Below are 19,478 nucleotides of genomic sequence, written 5' to 3'. Positions count from 1 at the left end.
GGAAACGGAGGAAAGATCTAGAAAGCAAAGCTATGGATAGAGGCATAAACATAGGTGTGCACTTATGTAAATATATAATTCATAAAATAGAGGTCTTAGCCTATGTACATATATTTATATGGCAATACATTGAGGAGTGGATGAACTTTGGGCCTCTGCTCAAGCCCTCCCTCAACGCAAGAACACTTTGTTCTAGCAACCTGGCACTCTGTGATGGTCATTTTCTCAGCACCATCGCTGAAGACAAATGGGCGCGGAAACAAATGTGGTGAAGAAAGCTGTTGGTACCTGGCTATCCAAAGATATAGCATGTGGGGTCTTAAAGCCTTGAAGTTAAACAAGTAGCCATCTAGCAGAGAAGCAAGCCTGGAAGAATGACACCGACACCATGAGGCATTGACTGAATCAGGTAACAGGTACCAGAAGACACAAAACACAGTGTTGAGAACGAGGGGGGTCAGAGCAGAGACCCAAAAGCCAATCTGTGGACAATAGGACATCTCACAGAAGGGTCACAAGGAAGGGATGAGTCAACCAGGGCACAGGATAGCACCAATGAAATACAATATTCCTCTGGTTCTTTGAGGCTTCCTCACCCCCCACTATCATGTCCCCAGTCCTGCCTTTCAGTTGTAACTAGACCGAGCATGTACACTGGTACAGATAAGAGCTCGTGACACACGGGTATCCAGGTCAGATAAACTGTTCAAGAACAAAAATGGGAGTAGTGATACCAGGGGGTAGGGGGAAGGTGGGAGAAGAAGGGAAGGAAGAGGGAACTGATCGAAATGATCATTGCATAACCCCTGCCCCCCAGGGGGATGAACAACAGAAACATGGGTGAAAGGAGACAGTGGTTAGTGTAAGATATGAAAACAGTAATTTATCCAGAGGTCACGAAGGGGGCGTGGAGGGAGCTGATACCAAGGGCTCAACCTTTCTGTCGGGCTTTAATTTGCTAAGGCTGTGCACATGTTGTAAAGACAGGCGGAACAGGTCATTGGCGGGGGAGGGTTGTGCAGGTAAAATTGTGGCTTGTGTAAGTTCTTAAGTAGTCATGCTCTGAAAGCTTAAAAGAAGGCTAGCATTGTTTGCACAAAAAGTCAATGAGCCCCTCCCCCAAGTAGTGGTGAAATTACTTTGGTTGAATAAATTTTGTGTGTCATTTTATAATAAGAGCTGAAAAAAGATCCATTTCTGTTGTCTTAACCTTTCTCTATGTAGCCTTGATAAGAGTTTGTTTTGTTTTGATTTTTCTTCTCTTTATTGCTAATGATTGGCATAAACTTTAAGCCACAAACTCAGGCAGGCAATAGAGACAACATCATTTTTCTCATGCTTATCTAACTTCTATTACAAATCATTTTTTAAGCTAAAGTTGCAGAACATACATTTATTTCCCTCCATTTAGGGAGCCCCTCCTCTATGTCAGGAATTGCCTTTTGTAGCAGCACGATGTGATATCAGGGAGAAGGCCAAGGTCACCAAGTCATCGCCTCCATCAAGCTACCCTTGTGTCTCTGAACTGTTCTTCACTTCTGTTTGCCATCAATGCTTCTTGCTGGCTGCACACGGCAGAGATGACTTCTGCTTCCATGGAGCTGTCCTCTGCGGCTCTGCTGTTTTCTCTATTATTTCTTTTGTTTGTTTGTTTGTTTGTTTATTAAAAAACATTTTATTAGGGGCTCATACAACTCTTATCACAATCCATACATATACATACATCAATTGTATAAAACACATCTGTACATTCTTTGCCCTAATCATTTAAAAAATTTTTTTTAATTTTAACAATTTATTAGGGACTCATACAATTCTTATCACAGTTCATACATATACATACATCAATTGTATAAAGCACCTCTGTACAGTCCCTGCCCTAATCATTTTTTTCTCCTCTTTTCTTTTTTTACATTTTATTAGGGACCCATACAACTCTTATCACCATCCATACATATACATACATCAATTGTATAAAGCACATCCATACATTCCCTGCCCCAATCATTCTCAAAGCATTTGCTCTCCACTTAAGCCCCTTGCATCAGGTCCTCTTTTTTTTTCCCCTCCCTCCCCTTTCCCCCCTCCCTCATGTGCCCTTGGTAATTTATACCTCGTTATTTTGTCATATCTTGCCCTATCCGGAGTCTCCCTTCCCCCTTCTCTGCCGTCCCTCTCCCAGGGAAGAGGTCACATGTGGATCCTTGTAATCAGTTCCCCCCTTCCAACCCACTCACCCTCCACTCTCCCAGCATCGCCCCTCACACGCTTGGTCCTGAAGGTATCATCTACCCTGGATTCCCTGTACCTCCAGCCCTCATATGTACCAGTGTACAGCCTCTGCCCTATCCAGTCCTGTAAGGTAGAATTCGGATCATGGTAGTTGGGGGGAGGAAGCATCCAGGATCTGGGGGAAAGCTGTGTTCTTCATCGGGACTACCTCGCACCCTAATTAACCCATCTCCTCTCCTAAACCCCTCTATGAGGGGATCTCCATTGGCCGACACTTGGGCCTTGGGTCTCCACTCTGCACTTCCCCCTTCATTTAATATGGTATATATATACATATACATATACACATATATACACACACTTATATCGTTGTTGTTTTTTTTGCATGATGCCTTATACCTGGTCCCTTGGCACCTCGTGATCGCACTGGCCGGTGTGCTTCCATGTGGGCTTTTTTGCTTCTGAGCTAGATGGCCGCTTGTTCACCTTCAAGCCTTTAAGACCCCAGACACTATCTCTTTTGATAGCTGGGCACCATCAGCTTTCTTCACCACATTTGCTTATGCACCCATTTGTCTTCAGCGATCCTATCATGGAGGTGTGCAGTCAATGATATGATTTTTTGTTCTTTGATGCCTGGTAACTGATCCCTTTGGGACCACTCGATCACACAGGCTGGTGTGTTCTTCCATGTGGACTTTGTTGCTTCTGAGCTAGATGGCAGCTTGTTTATCTTCAAGCCTTTAAGACCCCAGTCACTATCTCTTTTGATAGCCGGGCACCATCAGCTTTCTTCACCACATTTACTTGTTCACCCACTTTGGCTCCAGCCGTTGTGTCGGGAGAGTGAGCATCATAGAGTTTTTGAAGAAAGCATGTAAGACGGTACAATACAGGGGAGGGACAGTAGGTGTAAAATAAAAAGTTCCCTTTAACTGAACATTTGTTATTACATCAAATGTCTATTCTAAATTTTAAAAAATTTTACATAAAGTTTAATAAAGAAAATCGGGGAAAATTACCATCCTGTGTTGTTGGTTTCATGCCATCCAAAAGAGGCATTACTTCAATAACGCCTCTCTCTTACCTCTTTTTTGACTTTTATCACTCTCTTTTCAACAGATATTTGTGCGCATTTATCTCCCTTTCTAGGTTTTAAATCACCATTCCACCCCTAGAAGATGGACTGAATGAAAGAATCCATATGCAGCAGGCGCAGTGACCACCAAATGGAGGGATTTGTCCGGAATGTGTTCCTTCGGGAATAAGTCAGTGTGTAAGGACGGGAGAGGAGTGGGATGACAAGCCTTAGACTTTTCACACTCAGGCCATCAGTTCCAGGACACATGAATTTCCGTAAGAAGAAGCTGAAGGTGGCAATAGCTGTGGCAGATTTCTCTAACCAACCTCCACCTGTCCTGGGATGAGAGAATTGGCTAAGCAGCCCAGCTCTGCCCTTGGGGAGCACTGGGCAGAAAGAGCAGGCGGCATTGGAAGTCCAGTGCACTGACAAGGAATTCCTTTTTCCAGGCTACAAGGCCCCCATGGTCCAGTCTCCTCAGGTACCACTGTTGTGCTTGCTCTGCTTGCTGACCGCTGCATTCCTGTGAGTGCTCCGTGACACGGCGTCCCCACCCTCACCAGGGCCTCTGGCCATCCTGTTCCTTGGCTTGGAGGGCTCCCGCCCACGCTCTTCAAATGGCTGAAGAAATAGGACACCGTCATCGGGCCTCGTCCAACTTCACAAGGCGGCCGGAGAATGACCAGCAGCCCAAGGCTGATCCCGGTGAGGGAGACATCAAACACACCCCCTCTCTCCAACCTGTGTGCCAATTCTGCCACCGAGTGTCCCTCCCGCCATATCCTCCACTCCTCTGGTGAGGGTGACAGTTTGTTGCCATGGCCACACACAGCTCACAGACCATCGTCACACTTGTGGGGTTTCTGAGGGACTAACAGGCTGTGCTTCAGGATCAACTTGGATGTGAATGAGTCAGGAGGCAGAATATAGCTTGTCAGTCTGGACAACTTCCAACATTTCAGCATAACTATGGCAGGCCCCCTCTCGGCTGTGCCCTTCAGGCCCTCTCTCAGCCTGCCCCCTCTTTAGCTGTAACCCCACTCTACCAGCAAGCCTCTGCCTGAAGCTGCTGAGCTGGTTCACAGCGTGGGTCAGTGAGCCCACTGTAGCCGTCTTGCATGGTGGACCAGGATGCCCACCACAGCTACCTTGCTCTGTGGGCTGGTGAGTCCTCCACATCCACCTCCCTTCATGACTGGGAAGCCAGGCAGCCGCCTCCCTCCAGTCTGGTCTCCTGGTTCCCACCACTTGTACTGGTGCTGCCTTGCTCGTCCTCATGCTGCCTCGTTCCACTCCAGTGCTCCAACTCTTCATCTCCCAGTCCGGGAGGTTTTCAGCGTAGGGACCTCAAGTCCAGAGGATGTATTCTGTGGCTGTTGGGTTTCATTTTTGATGACAGTGAGATCCCACTCAGCCCCTTATAAGCCTGGCAGGATAGCCAAACCGACAAATCCCCTGGGTACATCTAAACCCGCCCCCCTGCCATCGCGTCAGTTCTGACTCACAGCAACCTTCTGACATTGTGCAGCTTCTGAGGCTGTCAGTCTTCACAGGAGCAGGCCTGCTTCATCTCCCTCGAGCGACTGTTGGCCTTGAACCCACTGCAACAGCACCTCCAGGGCCCCAGCACCTTATTCGCATAGGCCCAGCCAGTCGTTTGTGAGAGTTACATGGCCAGGGCTGGAAAGACCAGATAGAAAGAACCCACGGTCCTGCAGCTGGTTTCTCATCCTTGGGCATCTCAGTTTCATGTTCCCTCTTTAGAGATGTGTTCTAAACTGGGTTCCATGCCTCTGCTCCTATAACACCCCTGCAATGGTTTTGAATATAAAATTTCTAATGTCTGCTTTCCCCAGTGGACTGAGCTCCATGTTTGTTCACCATTGTCTCTTCAGCATCTAAAGCCATGTAATCACAGTAAGCGAATACTATTGTGTAACATGAGCTACTACAGAGGGAGCCTCCACTGGCTCAAAATACACCTGGGGGTGAAGCTGCCCCAAGAATTCCCTGCAGCGCTTTTGATGACAACTTGAGCACCTACTTGAAGGTGAGAGCCTCCTGCTTCCAAGATGGATTGCACCTGAGCATGAAGAAAACAGCCTCACAACTGATTGGATAAACGGTGAAGAAACTGAAATCGTCAAAGATTTCATTCTACTTGAATCAGTCCCCACCAAAGCTGCCATCAAAAAAACAAGTAAGGAATCGTGTCGGGGAAATCTGCTGCAAAAGACCTCTGTAGAGCGTCGCAAAGCACAGACACCGGTGACAAGGAAAGGGTGTGCCTGATGCACGTGCGGTCTTTGTGGGCAAACGCTGCGCAATGACTACAGTGTTGGCAAAGAATATTGAATTCACCACAGACCGAAAAAAGAACAACCAAACCAAGAGGACGGACAGCAGTAATGTTCCCGAGAAGCACGAAGTCTCGTTTCCTTTGGACACACCCTCCACACGAGCCTTCACTAGCAAAGGACATCCTACTTGCTAGAGGATCAGCAAATTGAGAGAAACCCTCCGAGAGATGGGTGGACACGATCGCTGCAGCTCTGAGTTCAAACACACCAGCGACGGTGAGGAGGGAACAGGACTCGCAGTGCTAGACGGGAGATCGCCACGAGCTGGATCCTGCTTGCCCTCAAGATCCAGCTCACTGCACCTCACCCAGCCTGAGACAAGAAGCAACAAAGAGCGCAGAGGGAAGACCACAGTGACCTTGAGCTGCTCGTGTCTTTTTGTTTTCGTGTTCTCTCCGCTCCGAGGTTGGGATATTGTCAGTGTTCAACAGACGCTGGTTTGTTGAATGGCTGAAAGGATAAACTTTGGTGTGGCTTCAAAGTTATTTTCACCGAATGATCTCCATGCATTCTCACAAGACTCCCGAGACATGATCGGATCATATCCCTGCTTTATGGAAGAATGGAGTCCTGAGAAAGGGAGATTTCCGTTCTGAGAAGAGTTGGGAACCATCCTTCACATCTTGTCACAGGCTCCAAAATATTATTCCTTCTTAACAATGCCCTCTGACATTCTCATTATTCACCATTGGTGGCTCCTCAACCAGCTATTTAAGTCTCAGAAGCTGTGATTTGCATTAGATGACTTTGCAGCTACTAGAGATGGGAACAGAGCAGACACATCAGCCGGGCATCTTTCAGCCAGAGGTTCCCCACTTTGACTTAACCACAACACCAGACCCTTTTGAACACTGCTGGAAGCCTAGATGTTAGCCCTGCTCCGGCTCTGCCTCTTCAACAAGTCACTCAGTCTCTGAGTGTTGATTCCTCCTCTGTAAAAGCCGGCGTTGGTTTCGCAGACTCAATGCGAAGACTGAATTAGATTTGGTTGTAAAAGGGCCTCAAACAAAACTATGAACGACACCCAGGAATGACTACAGACTGAAACCTATTTGGAGTCATTTGCCCTCCTGCCACACTTTGAGTCAGGGCTTTCACAGTTCACTCCCCCGAGAGCCATTTGGCCTCTCCTGGAGGAAATGGAGGAGCATCCCTTATTTACCCACAAACAACCCAAGGTTTAGTCATATAGCTAGAACACACATCTACAGACAGCAGACATTGGCATATTTATACCCAAAATACCATGCTCTGGAACATATGCAGTGGGAGAGAGAGATCGTAATTTGCCACACCCCGCCACCAGGTTCTAGAAATGTATTGCTTTCAAGGTGGGAGGGGCCTCAGATATTTAACTCTAACCCAGTGCCTTCCTCATGCAGTTGGGGAAGGTATGGCCAGAGAGGAAGGTTGTCCTTGCTCAAGGTCATCTGTGAGGTCTTCAGGCTTCAGATTCAGTGTTCATACCACAAGGGCTCCCAGGTCTAGAGACAAGACAGAGCCATGGTTGTGGTCACTTTCCCTCCTCCATGGAGGTGCATGTAAACGGGCTAGGTAGTGCCCCTCTTTTCCTCCTGCCAAGTGAAGGCATGAGTACTACATGGGATGAAAAGCACCACCGCCTCATCCTTCCCGCTGGGAAGGTAGAAATGGAGTACCCATGGTGGGGAAACGCCTTGGCTGTTTCTTACAAAGCTCAACTTGTGCCCCACTGCGAGTGACTCCATTCTGACTCAAAGTGACCTCACAGGATAGTGTAGAACTGCTCCCTCGGGTTTCTGGGAGTAGGCAGCCTCATCTTTCTCCATGGAGAAACTGGTGGATTTGAACTGCTGACCTTGTGACTAACAGCCCAACTGATAACCCGCTTCCTTCACCAGGGCTCCTTAAGCTAAACATAGGCTGACCATTTGAGCTATCAATCATGCTCTAAGACAGAGGTGCTCAACCTGTGGGTCTCGACCCCTTTGGGGGTTGAACGACCCTTTCACAGGGGTTGCCCAATTCATAACAGTAGCAAAATCATAGTGATGAAGTAGCAATGAAAATAATTTTATGGTTGGGGTCACCACCACATGAGGAACTGTATTAAAGGTTTGCGGCATTAGGAAGGATGAGAACCACTGCTCTACGGTATTTGCCCAAGTGAGATGAAAATTTGTGTCCACATAAAAATCTGCATACAGATATTTCTACAGTTTTATTTCTAACTACCCAAAAATATTTCTTAAAATAGTGAATGGATAAACGTGTCCATCCATACAAAAGAGTATATTAGTATTCAGCAATATAAAAAGATGAGCCATGAAAAGCCCCGGAAGACCCTTAAATGCATACAACTACATCTATGAAGGCAGTCTGGGCAAGCTACACCCTGTGTGACTCCAGCTATATGTCAGTCTGAAGAGGGAAAGCTATAGAGCCAGTAAAAAGATACATGGTTGTCAGAGGCTCCAGGGCATGGGCAGGGATGACTAAATGGAACACTGCATTTTCAGGGCAGTGGAGCTGTTCTGTAGAATACTGTTGTGCTGACTCAAAAACGTGCATCAGAACCCACAAGCCTGTACAACACCCAGAATGAACCCCTATGTGAGCTAGGGACTTGAGCGAGTAACAATGTTTCATTGCTGGTCCTACTGTGGACAATGTATCACAGAAACGCAAGATGTTAACAGGAGGAAGGATGTGCCTGGGCGCAAGTTGGGCTGTGGGAACTCGGTCTATTGATGTAACTTTTCTATAAACCTAGAACTGCTCTAAAAAATGAACTGTTTTTTAATAAGAAAAACCAAATCCATTGCCCAGTTCATATGCTTGTTCTCCCCTGGTCAGGCATGGGATGGTGGGGGGTGAGGTAAGGGCTTTCAAATGGAGAGGCTGTTTCTTACCTCCACCCTCCCTGCCCCCCCGAGTCTGCAACCCCAGATTTTGTGGACCTCAGGGCAGGCAAGCTAACAGGGCACACCTGGCTCCTCTCCTGTCAAACAGAGAGGATCTGTCTTTCTCTTTGCGTGGCTTGGAGGATTGGATGTTTAATTTGCACAGTGTCTGGCACATGTTAAGTACCTTATTATCATCATCATTATCATCATGGTAATCATCGGCATTCTTTCTATCCTGTCTCCTCCCAATTTTGTTTAAAAAAAAAAGTCGCTTTTCATTTAGTCTGTGGATAGAAAGGGAAAATCAGCATCCTTTCTCTGAGAAGATTTGCAAATTGTCCCCGGCCTGCTTCCATTGCCTTTGCTCCATCCTTCTTTCCCCCAGCCTCTTCGACGCCCTTTTCCTTATTCGTCAACCCAGTGGTCTCATCCAGCCTTGTGGCGATTCAAACAAAGACCTCACACGGTCCCCTGCACGCAATCAGAGCTCTCAAATGACTTCCCACTTCCCCGACATTCGGCCCTTCCAATAAAAACATCTACTACCTCCATAGATTGATACTAAGGACTGAGAGGAAAGCAATCCGATTAAGAAACTAATTCAGATTATGGTGAGAAATAACATTAATACCTCACTCCTTTTTAAAACACGTATCTCTTATTTCTAGCGTCGAGAGTAAGCACAGCAAACACACGCGAGATCAATTCTGTGTGGACCACCCAGTAGCATTGGTGGCACACTTGGAGCCATGCACCCCTTCTCCCTCCTCCTTCCTCTCCCGCCAACATCCACTCCCTGCTCCCTAAGGTTCCCATCTAATCTTTTCCGTGGCTGTTGTCAGTGGGATCCCACAGAGACCATAATGCTCAATACATTCTTTATGAGCGACTTGGTTTCAGAACACCTCAGGGGCTACTTGGGGTTTAAGATTGAAAGATTATCTCAGGGCAATAATTTTAGGGGTACTCCCTGAATTCTTACTAATTCAGAAGGAATAATGAGTAGAATTTGGGGCAATGTAACTGAATGAAGTGGAAAATGTCCGGCTATGTTTTGGGGAAGAGACTTGGGGCCTTCCATCTCCTCTCTTATTTATTACCACCAATTTCTTCCCACATCTGTGGTTCTGCATTTTTAAAATGCTCCTCCTGGATCTCTGGTAAGTTTCCTTTCTGGCTCCTGCTCTCACCTTCTGCCTGGGGGCGGTCTGCGTGGCTTGATCCTGTGCTGCAGGTTGTGTTCTCTCTTCCTCGGAGCTCTCGTAGACATCCACGGATGCAGTGACCACACAGGCAGAGCTTACGAAGGCTCAAAGCCATTCAAACTGGGGACACATCTGATCTCACAAAGTGAAGTCCCATGCTCCGACATGCTGGAGTAGCAGGAAGATCGATGAGGTAAACCAAGAACTAAAGGTATGGCATTCCGGTTCGGAGGTTGCAGGCCAGCGAAGCTACAGACCGGATGACTGGAAAGTGGAGAGGGAGGGATCTTGACAGTGATTAGTTGAAAACCACGAATATGGGTTCTTTGGATTCACCAGTTTAAATACGTGACTAGGAGGGTGTTGACAGAGTGACCATAAGGTCATTATCTAAAAACATTCCCTGAGGCTACTACAGAAATTTCTGGCAGTGGTCTTGTGCCAAAACCCTCCCTCAGGAATATTCATTATCTATCTTTAGTTTAATCACAGAAAAAAATGTTTCCTTCATTATGTATTTAAATCTGCCCCAGGGCTTGGTCCAAAAGAAGATGGAAGAAATTCACACAGCCACTGTATACAAGAAGTGGTCAACTCAACCATTCTAGGAGATGGGGTGTGATAAAGAACCAATGGTGTTGATAGAGTACGCTTGAGCTGCCCAGAAAGCATTGGCAAAAACCAAAGCTTCAGGAACCGACAGGAAACCAATTCGGTGAGCAAATGCAATGCTGGAGGCACTCACTCAACCGTGCCAAGACATTTGGAAGACAGCTAACTGGCCAGCTGACTGAAAGAGATCCATATATGTGCACATTCCAAAGTGAGGTGATTCTGATCCAACAGACTGCAGAAACTAGCAATATCATTAATATCACGTGCAAGTAAAACTTTACTAAAGATCATTCCAAACCAGTTGCAGCAACACAGAGACAGGGCATTGCTGAAAAAGAAGATGACATGGACAAGGGATATTCCGGACATCAGATGAATCTTGGCTGAAAGCAGAAAATACTTGAAAGACGTTTACCTGTCTTTTATTGACTATGCAGAGGGATTTGCTTATATAGATAATAAATTATGAACAACCTGGAGAAGAATGGGGATCCCAGAACACTGAACTGTGCTCATGTGGAGCTCTCACGTGGCTCAGGAAATCAGGAAAGGTGTGTCAGGATAGTGTCCTCTCTCCATACTAAATCAATCTGTGTGCTGAGCAAATCATCTGAGAAGTGGGATTATGTGGGGAAGAATGCAATATCAGGGTTGGAGGAAGACTTCTTAACAATGTGCGATATGCAGATGACCCAACTTTGCATGTGAAAGTGAGGAGGACTTTAAGCACTTGCTGATGGAGACCAAGGATTGCAGTTTTCAGGGTAGATGACAACTCAAGGTAATGAAGACCCAAATCCTCACAACTGGACTAATAGGTAACAGGATAAGTGGGGGGAAGACTGAAGTTGTCAAGAATTTCATCTTGCTTATTTCTACAATCAATGCTTACAGAAGCAGCAGTCAAGAAACAAAACAACATGTTGTTGTTAGGTGCCATTGAGTCAGCTCAGACCCACAGCTACCCTGTGCACAACAGAATGAAACACTGCACCGTCCCGCATCATTCTCACAATTGTTCCTGTGCCGAGCCCATTGATGCAGCCACTGTCAACCCTCTTTTTCCACTTCACCAAACATGGTGTCCTTCTCCAGGGACTGGTCTCCCCTGACAATATATCCAAAGTCTGTGAGAGGAAGTCTTGCCATCCTTGCCCCTAAGGAGCACCCTGGTCATACTTCTTCTGATACAGATCTGTGTGTCCTTTTAGTAGTACCTGGTATTTTCAATATTCTTCACCAGCACCATTTAAATGCATCAATTCTTCTGTGATCCGTACTTAATGTCCAACTCACACGTGCATATGATGCAATGGAGAATATCATGGCATGGGCCAGGCACATCTTAGTTCTCAAAGTAGCAAACATCCTTGGCCTTGAATACTCTAAAGAGGTCTGTGCAGCAGGTTTACCTGATGCAATATTTCTTTTGATCTCTGAACTGCTGCCTTCCATGAGCATCGATTCTTGATCCAAGTCAGACAAAATCCTTGACTACTTCAACCGTTTGTCCGTTTGTCATGATGTGACCTATTGATCCAGTCGTGAGGGTTTTAGTCTTCCTTACATGGAGTTGTCATCCACACTGAAGGCTGCAATCCTTGATCTTCATCAGCAAGTGCTTCAAGTCCTCCGCACTTTCAGTAAGCAAGGCTGTGTCATCTGCATACCTCAGGTTGTTAATAAGCCTTCCTCCAATCCTGATACCACACTCTTCTTCATATAATCCAGCTTCTCTGATGATCTGCCCCATATATAGATTGAACAAATATGGTGAGAGGATGTAACCCTGACCCACCCTTTCCTGATTATAAACCGTGCGGTATTCTTTTGTTCTGTTCGCACAACGGCCTCTTGCTCCATGTACTACTTCTGAATGTGCATAATGAAGTGTTCCAGAATATGGTCCACACAGTCACCTTTGCATCGTCAATGAAACACAAGTAGACATCTTTCTGGCAGTCTCTGCTTTGCACCGAAATCCACCTGATATCAACAATGGTGCACATCCTCTTCTGAACCTGGCCTGAACTTCTGGCAGTTCCCTGTCAATGTACTGCTGCAACAGTTGTTGGATGATCTTAAGACTTGTGTGCCACCTCACTGATAGCATTCTATAGCTTGAGCATTCCTTTCTTTGGAATGGGCACAAATATGGCTCTCTTCCAGTCACGTGGCCAGGTGTCTTCCAAATACCCTGGCAAAATTGAGTGAGTGCTTCCAGTGCTTCTTTGGCTCTGAAACATTCCAGTGGGTGTTCCATCCATTCCTGTACCCTGTTTTTGGCTAATGCATTGAGTGCAGCTTGAGCTTCTTCCTTCAGCACTGTGGGTTCTCCACCAAAACTCACTGCTATCGAGTCGATGCTGATTCATAGCAATCCAGTAGAAAAGGGCCCTGTCGGTTTCTGAGATTGCAACTCCTTATATGGGAGTAGAAAGCCTCGTCTTTCTCCCACAGTGACTGATGGTTTCCAACTGCTGACTTTGTGGTTAGCAGCCCAAGGTGCGGCATCTGTGCCACAGACCTTCTTTAAGTGTTGAATATCTAGAGTGTCATGTTCTAGACCTGGAGGACACCAGACGGAAGCCACAGTTTTTTCAATCACCTCATATTCATATGGATGTTGGACAATGAATATGAACTCTCACAGAAGAATCTATTATTCATTTGAATTATGGTGCTAGCAAAGAATATTGAAAGTACCTGGGAGAGGGGGGGAAATGAACTGATATCAAGGGCTCAATTAGAAAGAAAATGTTTTGAAAATGATGATGACAACCTAAGTACAAATGTGCTTGACACAGTGGACATATGCATGGCTTGTGATAAGAGCTATAAGAGCCCCCAATAAAATGATTTTTAAAAAAGTATCATGGACTGACAAAAGAAAAAAACAAATCTGTCCTGGACGTACAACTAGGCTGCTCCTTAGAATGGAGGAGGCAAGCCCTCATCATTTCTAGGCTTGTTGTCAGGAGAGACCAGTCCCTGGAAAAGGACATAATGCTTGGTCGTGTAGAAGGCTAGCATAAAGAGGAGATGTTCGTCGAAATGGCCTGGCACAGGCGCTCACACAGCAGTGGGTATGAGGATCAGTGGTAAACCGAGGGACTGCATGAGAATGGCACACAGCTAACTCATCTGTACTCATAATGACGGGTCTGGAAAGCCGACTCTGGTGGGGGAAGACTCTCACAGTTATGAAACATAAATAAATCTTTATATATATATATATAGTCTCATGACTGAACACAGTCCCTCCAATATCTCCCCATAAAGGAACTGTCATAGAGGAACTACCATATAAGATGAATCAGAAGGACCTAGGGCCTCCACTCCCTTGAGGGAGGAGAGGAGCCAGTCAGAGTGCGGTGTAGCAACTATGAAACATACAACTTTCATCTAGTTCCTAAATGCTGCCCCCCCTCCCTCCACTACCCCACTATCATGATCCAAATCCTATCTTGCAAGTCTGGCTAGACCAGAGGATGTACACTGGTACAGACAGGAACTGGAAACACAGGAAATCATGGGCGGATGATCCCTTCAGGGCCAGTGGTGTGAATGGTGATATTAGGAGTGTAGAGGGAGGGTGGGTTGGAAAGGGGGAACCGATTACAAGGATCTACATGTGACCTCCTCCCTGGGGGACGGACAACAGAAAAGTGGGTGAAGGGAGATGTCAGACAGGGCAAGATATGACAAAATAATAATTTATAAATTATCAAGACTTCATGAGGGAGGGAGGGCTGGGGAGGGAGGGTAAAGATGAGGAGCTGATGCAAGGGGTTTAGGTGGAGAGCAAATGTTTTGAGAATGATGAGGCAATGAATGTACAAATGTGCTCTACACAATTGATGTATGTATGGATTGTGATAAGAGTTGTATGAGCCCCTAATAATTTTTTTTTTTTAAAAAAAGATGAATCATTCCTGTGTCTGGCCACTTCACAATCCCTAAGAGTTATCTGTAGATAAAATCAGGTTCTATAGCTAACTCACTGAAAAATGTCTCAAACTCTGTTTTGATATTTCTTGCTGATACTGAACAGAGATTACTCCCCCCGGGGAGGGATCAAGGGGGTTGAGGTCAACTAGCACTAGGTCAAGACGCTGACTCATCTTATTGCGTGTTTATTATGTTACCTGGTTATGATATTACCTATTGATTATGTCGGATATTAGCTGTATGACATGCATGCCTTATGAAAGATCTGTAAGCCCCATTCTATATACTATTAGAAAACACATTCTCTTGCTCAGTTCTGACATGGGACAAGGAGCCCTTGTGCCTCACTGTCTGTCTGTCTTTAGTATTTTCCACAATTGCAAAGTTGCTCCTGAGGACCCGCTCAAGTGTTGGAGACCCCCTCACCCCGACAAGGATCACATAGGATTAGGTAGTGTTTCTCATTCTCTGGGACACAGAGCCACTTGGAGTTGGTACTAACTGATGGCGGTTAAGAAGAGTTTAACAGACGCAAAGGAAATTTTTTAGTATGTACCTACATCTGTCTGAGGGTTGGATAGTGGCAGGGGCAGTAAGTAAAAGTTCAGATGGCATCTGGGCTCAGATCTAAGCTGATGATTCTTATGAAATCCAAGCCCCTCAAATTTTAGGACTCGTACACAGAGGTGGTTAATTATCACCTAAATGTCAGTCTCTCAAGACCACACACACTCGTCTGAACTCACCATCTTGCACCCAGATTGGTTTTCGTTCTTGATTTCTCTGTTTTTGTTAAGTTTCTTAGATGATGAAGCGCAGAATCCCAGGATTGACTGGATTTCCTTGAAGGTAGATGATATATTCTGATCACAGAAGCACTGTGCTTCATGATGGAGTTAGCAAGATCTTTTCTGACAATGACTGCAGAGCCATTCCTCTTGATGTGCTATTCCCAGCATAGTAAATCATCTGATTCTCTGATTCAAAATGGCCAATACCCGTCCATTTCAGCTCACCAATGCCTAGGATCTCTATCTTCATATGGTCCATTTCATTTTTGACTACTTTAAATTTTCCTAAATTCATACACATTTCAAGTTCCAATCATTAGATTTTTGCAGCTGTTTCTCTTTACTTTGAGTCATGCCCCATCAACAAATGAAGATCCAAAGGCCCCCCTCCTGCAGGCTTTACTTGACTCGTCCCCATGGCCCACTCCCCTTCACGAAATCAGCTCTTCTTCAGTCACATTTCAAGTGCCTTCTGGCCTGAGGGGCCTATCTTCTGATAGTATCCCTGACAATGTTTAGACTTTCAGTATTTGACAGTAATTCCAAGCTCTACATAAGGTTTTCAGTGGCTTCTTCCTCTGTAGTGGGGAGTGGAGTCCTTCTTCATCTGGTTTTAATCTGGAAGCTCTGTTGAAACCTGTCCACTTTGGGTGACCCTGCTGGTATTTGAAATAGCAGTGGCACCGCTTTCAACATTAAAGCAAGACGCAAGCAAGCCACCACAGTGCAACAAACTGACAGACATGTGGTGGTCTAGCCCCTTACAATCCTTACTCAACCTGTATGCGGAACAGATCATCAGAAAAGCTGGATTACATGAAGAAGAATATGGTATCAAGTTTGTAGAAAGGCTTATAAAAAACCTGCGGTATGCACATCACACAATCTTGCTTGCTTAAAATGAAGAGGACTCGAAGCACTTGCTGATGAAGATCAAGGATTGCAGCCTTCAGTATGGATTACAACTTAATGTAAAGAAAACAAAATTCCTTACAACTGGACCAATAGGTAACATTATGATAAACAGAAATTATTTCATCTTGCTTGGATCCACACTCAAAGTTCGTGGGCACAGCAGGCAAGATATCAAATGACACATTGCACTGGGTAAATCTGCTGCAGAAGACTTTTGTAAAATGTTGAGACACAGGGTGTTCCTTTGAAGACTAAGGTAGGGGGAGCCCTGGTGGAGGAATGGCTAAGCACCTGGCAGCTCATTGAAGACTAAGGTAGGCCTGACTCAAGCCATAGGGTTTCCAATCACAGCATATAAATGTGAAAGCTGGACTGAATAAAGGAAAACCGAAGAAGAATTTAGGTATTGAATTATGGTGTCAGCAAAAAATATTGAAAGAATCAACAAGTACAACCAAAATGCTCCTTAGAAGCGAGGATGTATTATTAGTTTATCCATACCACCTTATATTAATTTTGTTTTATTGTTTCTGTTGGGTGTCCCAGTTTGTGAACCACAGGAGTAGTGGTTGTGTAGCGATAATAATCGATACCCGGACTGATAAGGGCTGCAGGGGTGGGAGTGGGTGGGTGTCAGGGAGAGAAGGGGGATTTCAAGAATACAAAATAAAGGTGGAAGCGAGCATTTGAACTGACTTTGATTGCAAACTCATTTTAAAGGTGATTTAACCATGGTGGTGTGTGTGTGTGTGTGTGTGCTAAAATTAACGTGGTTATGATTGTACAATTCTTCTGGATATGATTGAACAATTGAACTGTTGACTCGTATGATATGTAAATTATGTGCCAATGAAACTTAAAAAAGAAGAAGAAAAATGAATTTGAAGTATTAAAAAAAACAAAGTGAGGATGGCAAGACCTCCTCTAACACACTTTGGACATGTTGTCGGAAGGGGCCAGTCCCTAGAGGACACATGCTTGGTAAAGTAGAGGGGCAGCCTCAACAGGACAGACGGACGCAGTGGCTGCGACCATGGACTCCAACATCAGAGCAGTGGCGAGGCTGGCGCAGGATCCGGTGGTGTTCCCTTCTGTTGTGCATGGGTCACTGTGTCAGGACCCACTGGATGGCCGGCACCTAACAGCAAGAACTGGCGCACAGTTCTACTCTGAACCACCTGGAGGTCTCATGAGCTGGAATTGACTTGAGGGTAACTGGTCTAGTGCTCAGGAGAAAGAATTCCAGTCTGGAAACTGGCAGGGGCAGTGAGTTCTACCCTGTCCTGAAGGGTCACTAGGAGTCAGACCGATTCAATGGCAGTGAGTTTGGTCTGAATTTTGGCTTCGTGCTGTCATGTGGCCTCAGCACGAGGGAGCGCTGTGATTGGTAGTGTTTGTCATGAAGTCAGAGGTGACTAGAGCTGTCCCTGTGTCATATTTGCCATCAGGCTTTCATTTAAAGGAGTTCTGGTGATGATGTTTTGGAAGCATTTGATTGCTAATCGCAAGGTAGTAGGTTCAAATTCACCAACTGCTCTGCACTCCCATGAAAATGTTCAGTCTAAGGGTCGTTGAGTTGGAATTGACCTCATGACACTAGGTTTAGTTTACAAGAGGGGCTGACTAAAAGTGTGTGTTTCAGGCATCAGACTGTCAAAGAGAGAAGCAGATAGCAGACATCCTGCTTTGATTTCAAGATTTTCTTACCCACAAAGCCAAATACTCACTCTAAGGATATGACAGACCAGGATTGATCCTGCCAGGGACTTTTCTTTCTCTCACTCAAAGGAAATCTTCTCTTTCCTGTTGAAGACAGGCTTCTTCACAGCCATGGAGCAGTGCTGACTCAGAGTGACCCCTTGTGACGTTCCAAGACTATAGCAGTTTACAGGAGTAGAAAGCCCAGTCTTTCTCCCACGGAGCTGCTGGTGGTTTGAATGGCTCACCATGCAGATCGCAGCCCAACGCGTAACCACTGCTTCTCCAGGGCTCTGGAAGCCAGGCTTACTGAATTTAAATTTCCACAGTTACAGCCAGAGGCCATCTTGCGACCTGATCACAGTTGAGAGGGGCAAGATTTAGGTGATAGTTGATCATCTGTATTTTCCTCTCCTCTTTATATAAAATGAACCTTGTTTGGAGTTAACAATAAATGAGTAAGTGAAAAGCTGGGAAGACCTGAGAAGATATTGGGTCAAATTCAAAGTAGGTGTAGAGGTCGGTCGTGAGGGTCAATGGTAGAGTATATTGAAGGCAGAGGGAAGAGCAAATGCCACGGTGAGTGGGAGAACTTAGAAACAGGCCAAAGTGACAGGGGACAGGGGTGGAAGTAGTAGAGGTGAGAGGCCAGATTGTATAGGGCGAAGGACTCTGGCTGTTACCTGAAGGTTCGGCACTCAGGAGTGACAAAGTCCCTGTGCTGCCTGGCTCCTCCGATGAGAATGGATTATGGGGCAGCATCAGAGAAATGCCCAGGAGGCTCTATGATCAAGGCAACAGATGATGGCTGTTTGAACAGGAGTAGGAGCAGGATTTGCTGACCGGCTGGATGTGGGGTGAAGACAGACGAGTCAAGGATGACTCCAAGATTTGGGGCCCGAGCCAACAGAAGGGCTAGGGGGAAGCTGTGGAAAGAGAAGGTGTGGTATGGGTGACCATCAGGAGCTCAGCTCGGGGCTCATGAAGCTTGAGCTACCTATTAGGCAAAGAGACGTGGTCAAGTTGACATTTGGGAATATGAGTTTCATGAGAGATCTGAGAATCATCACTATACAGATTCTGTTTTGTTTTTTTTTTCAGCTTCTGGAAAGACTTTATTATTTTGGGGGTGGGGAGAGGGGGGCACGGCACTCAGTCCTTCTTGGCAGCGGCCTTCCTCATGGCGGCCAGCACGTTGCTCAGCTCCTCTCTCTTCCTCTTGGCCCGGATATGTGTGCCCACCCGCTTCTTGATGAACTTCAGCGTCTGCTTGTCCTTGGAGACCTTGAGCAGCTCCATGGCCCTTCGCTCGTAGGGTGCGAAGCCGCACACCTCCCGGATCATGTCCCGCATGAACTTGGTGTGCTTGGTGAGGCGCCCGCGGCGGCGGCTGTGCCTTGGCTTGCTCACGTTCTTGGTCACCTTGTGGCCCTTGTCGAGGCCCACGGCCATAGGGTAGCGCACAGCCATGGCTGCGACTCTTCGATGGGTGCCGCGGCGGAAGGCATTCTGTTTATTTTTTAAACCACTGTAAATAGAAAAGTTCAAACACATGCAGAAACAGAATAGTACAATGATCCTCCTGTACCCATCATCAGCAATCTTTGCTGTCTGCAGTTTGTATGGAAAACCTTGAGACTTGATGATTCCTCCAAGTGACTGAGGGTAGGGAACAAAGGGATGAGGGGAACCAAGCGACTGAGCATGAACAGCCAGTGAAGTAGGAGGACACCCAGATTATGGTC

General features: G+C 46.0%; 1 pseudogene; it reads right to left on the bottom strand.

The window, feature by feature from the left end:
* Positions 1 to 18,857: 18,857 nt before the first annotated feature.
* LOC142430378 (large ribosomal subunit protein eL36 pseudogene) lies at positions 18,858 to 19,232 on the bottom strand (annotated as a pseudogene).
* Between the last annotated feature and the right edge of the window lie 246 nt (positions 19,233 to 19,478).

This window comes from Tenrec ecaudatus, chromosome 17, assembly GCF_050624435.1.
Source record: "Tenrec ecaudatus isolate mTenEca1 chromosome 17, mTenEca1.hap1, whole genome shotgun sequence".
Lineage (NCBI taxonomy): Eukaryota > Metazoa > Chordata > Mammalia > Afrosoricida > Tenrecidae > Tenrec > Tenrec ecaudatus.
This window is presented reverse-complemented; position numbering and strand designations above follow the sequence as displayed.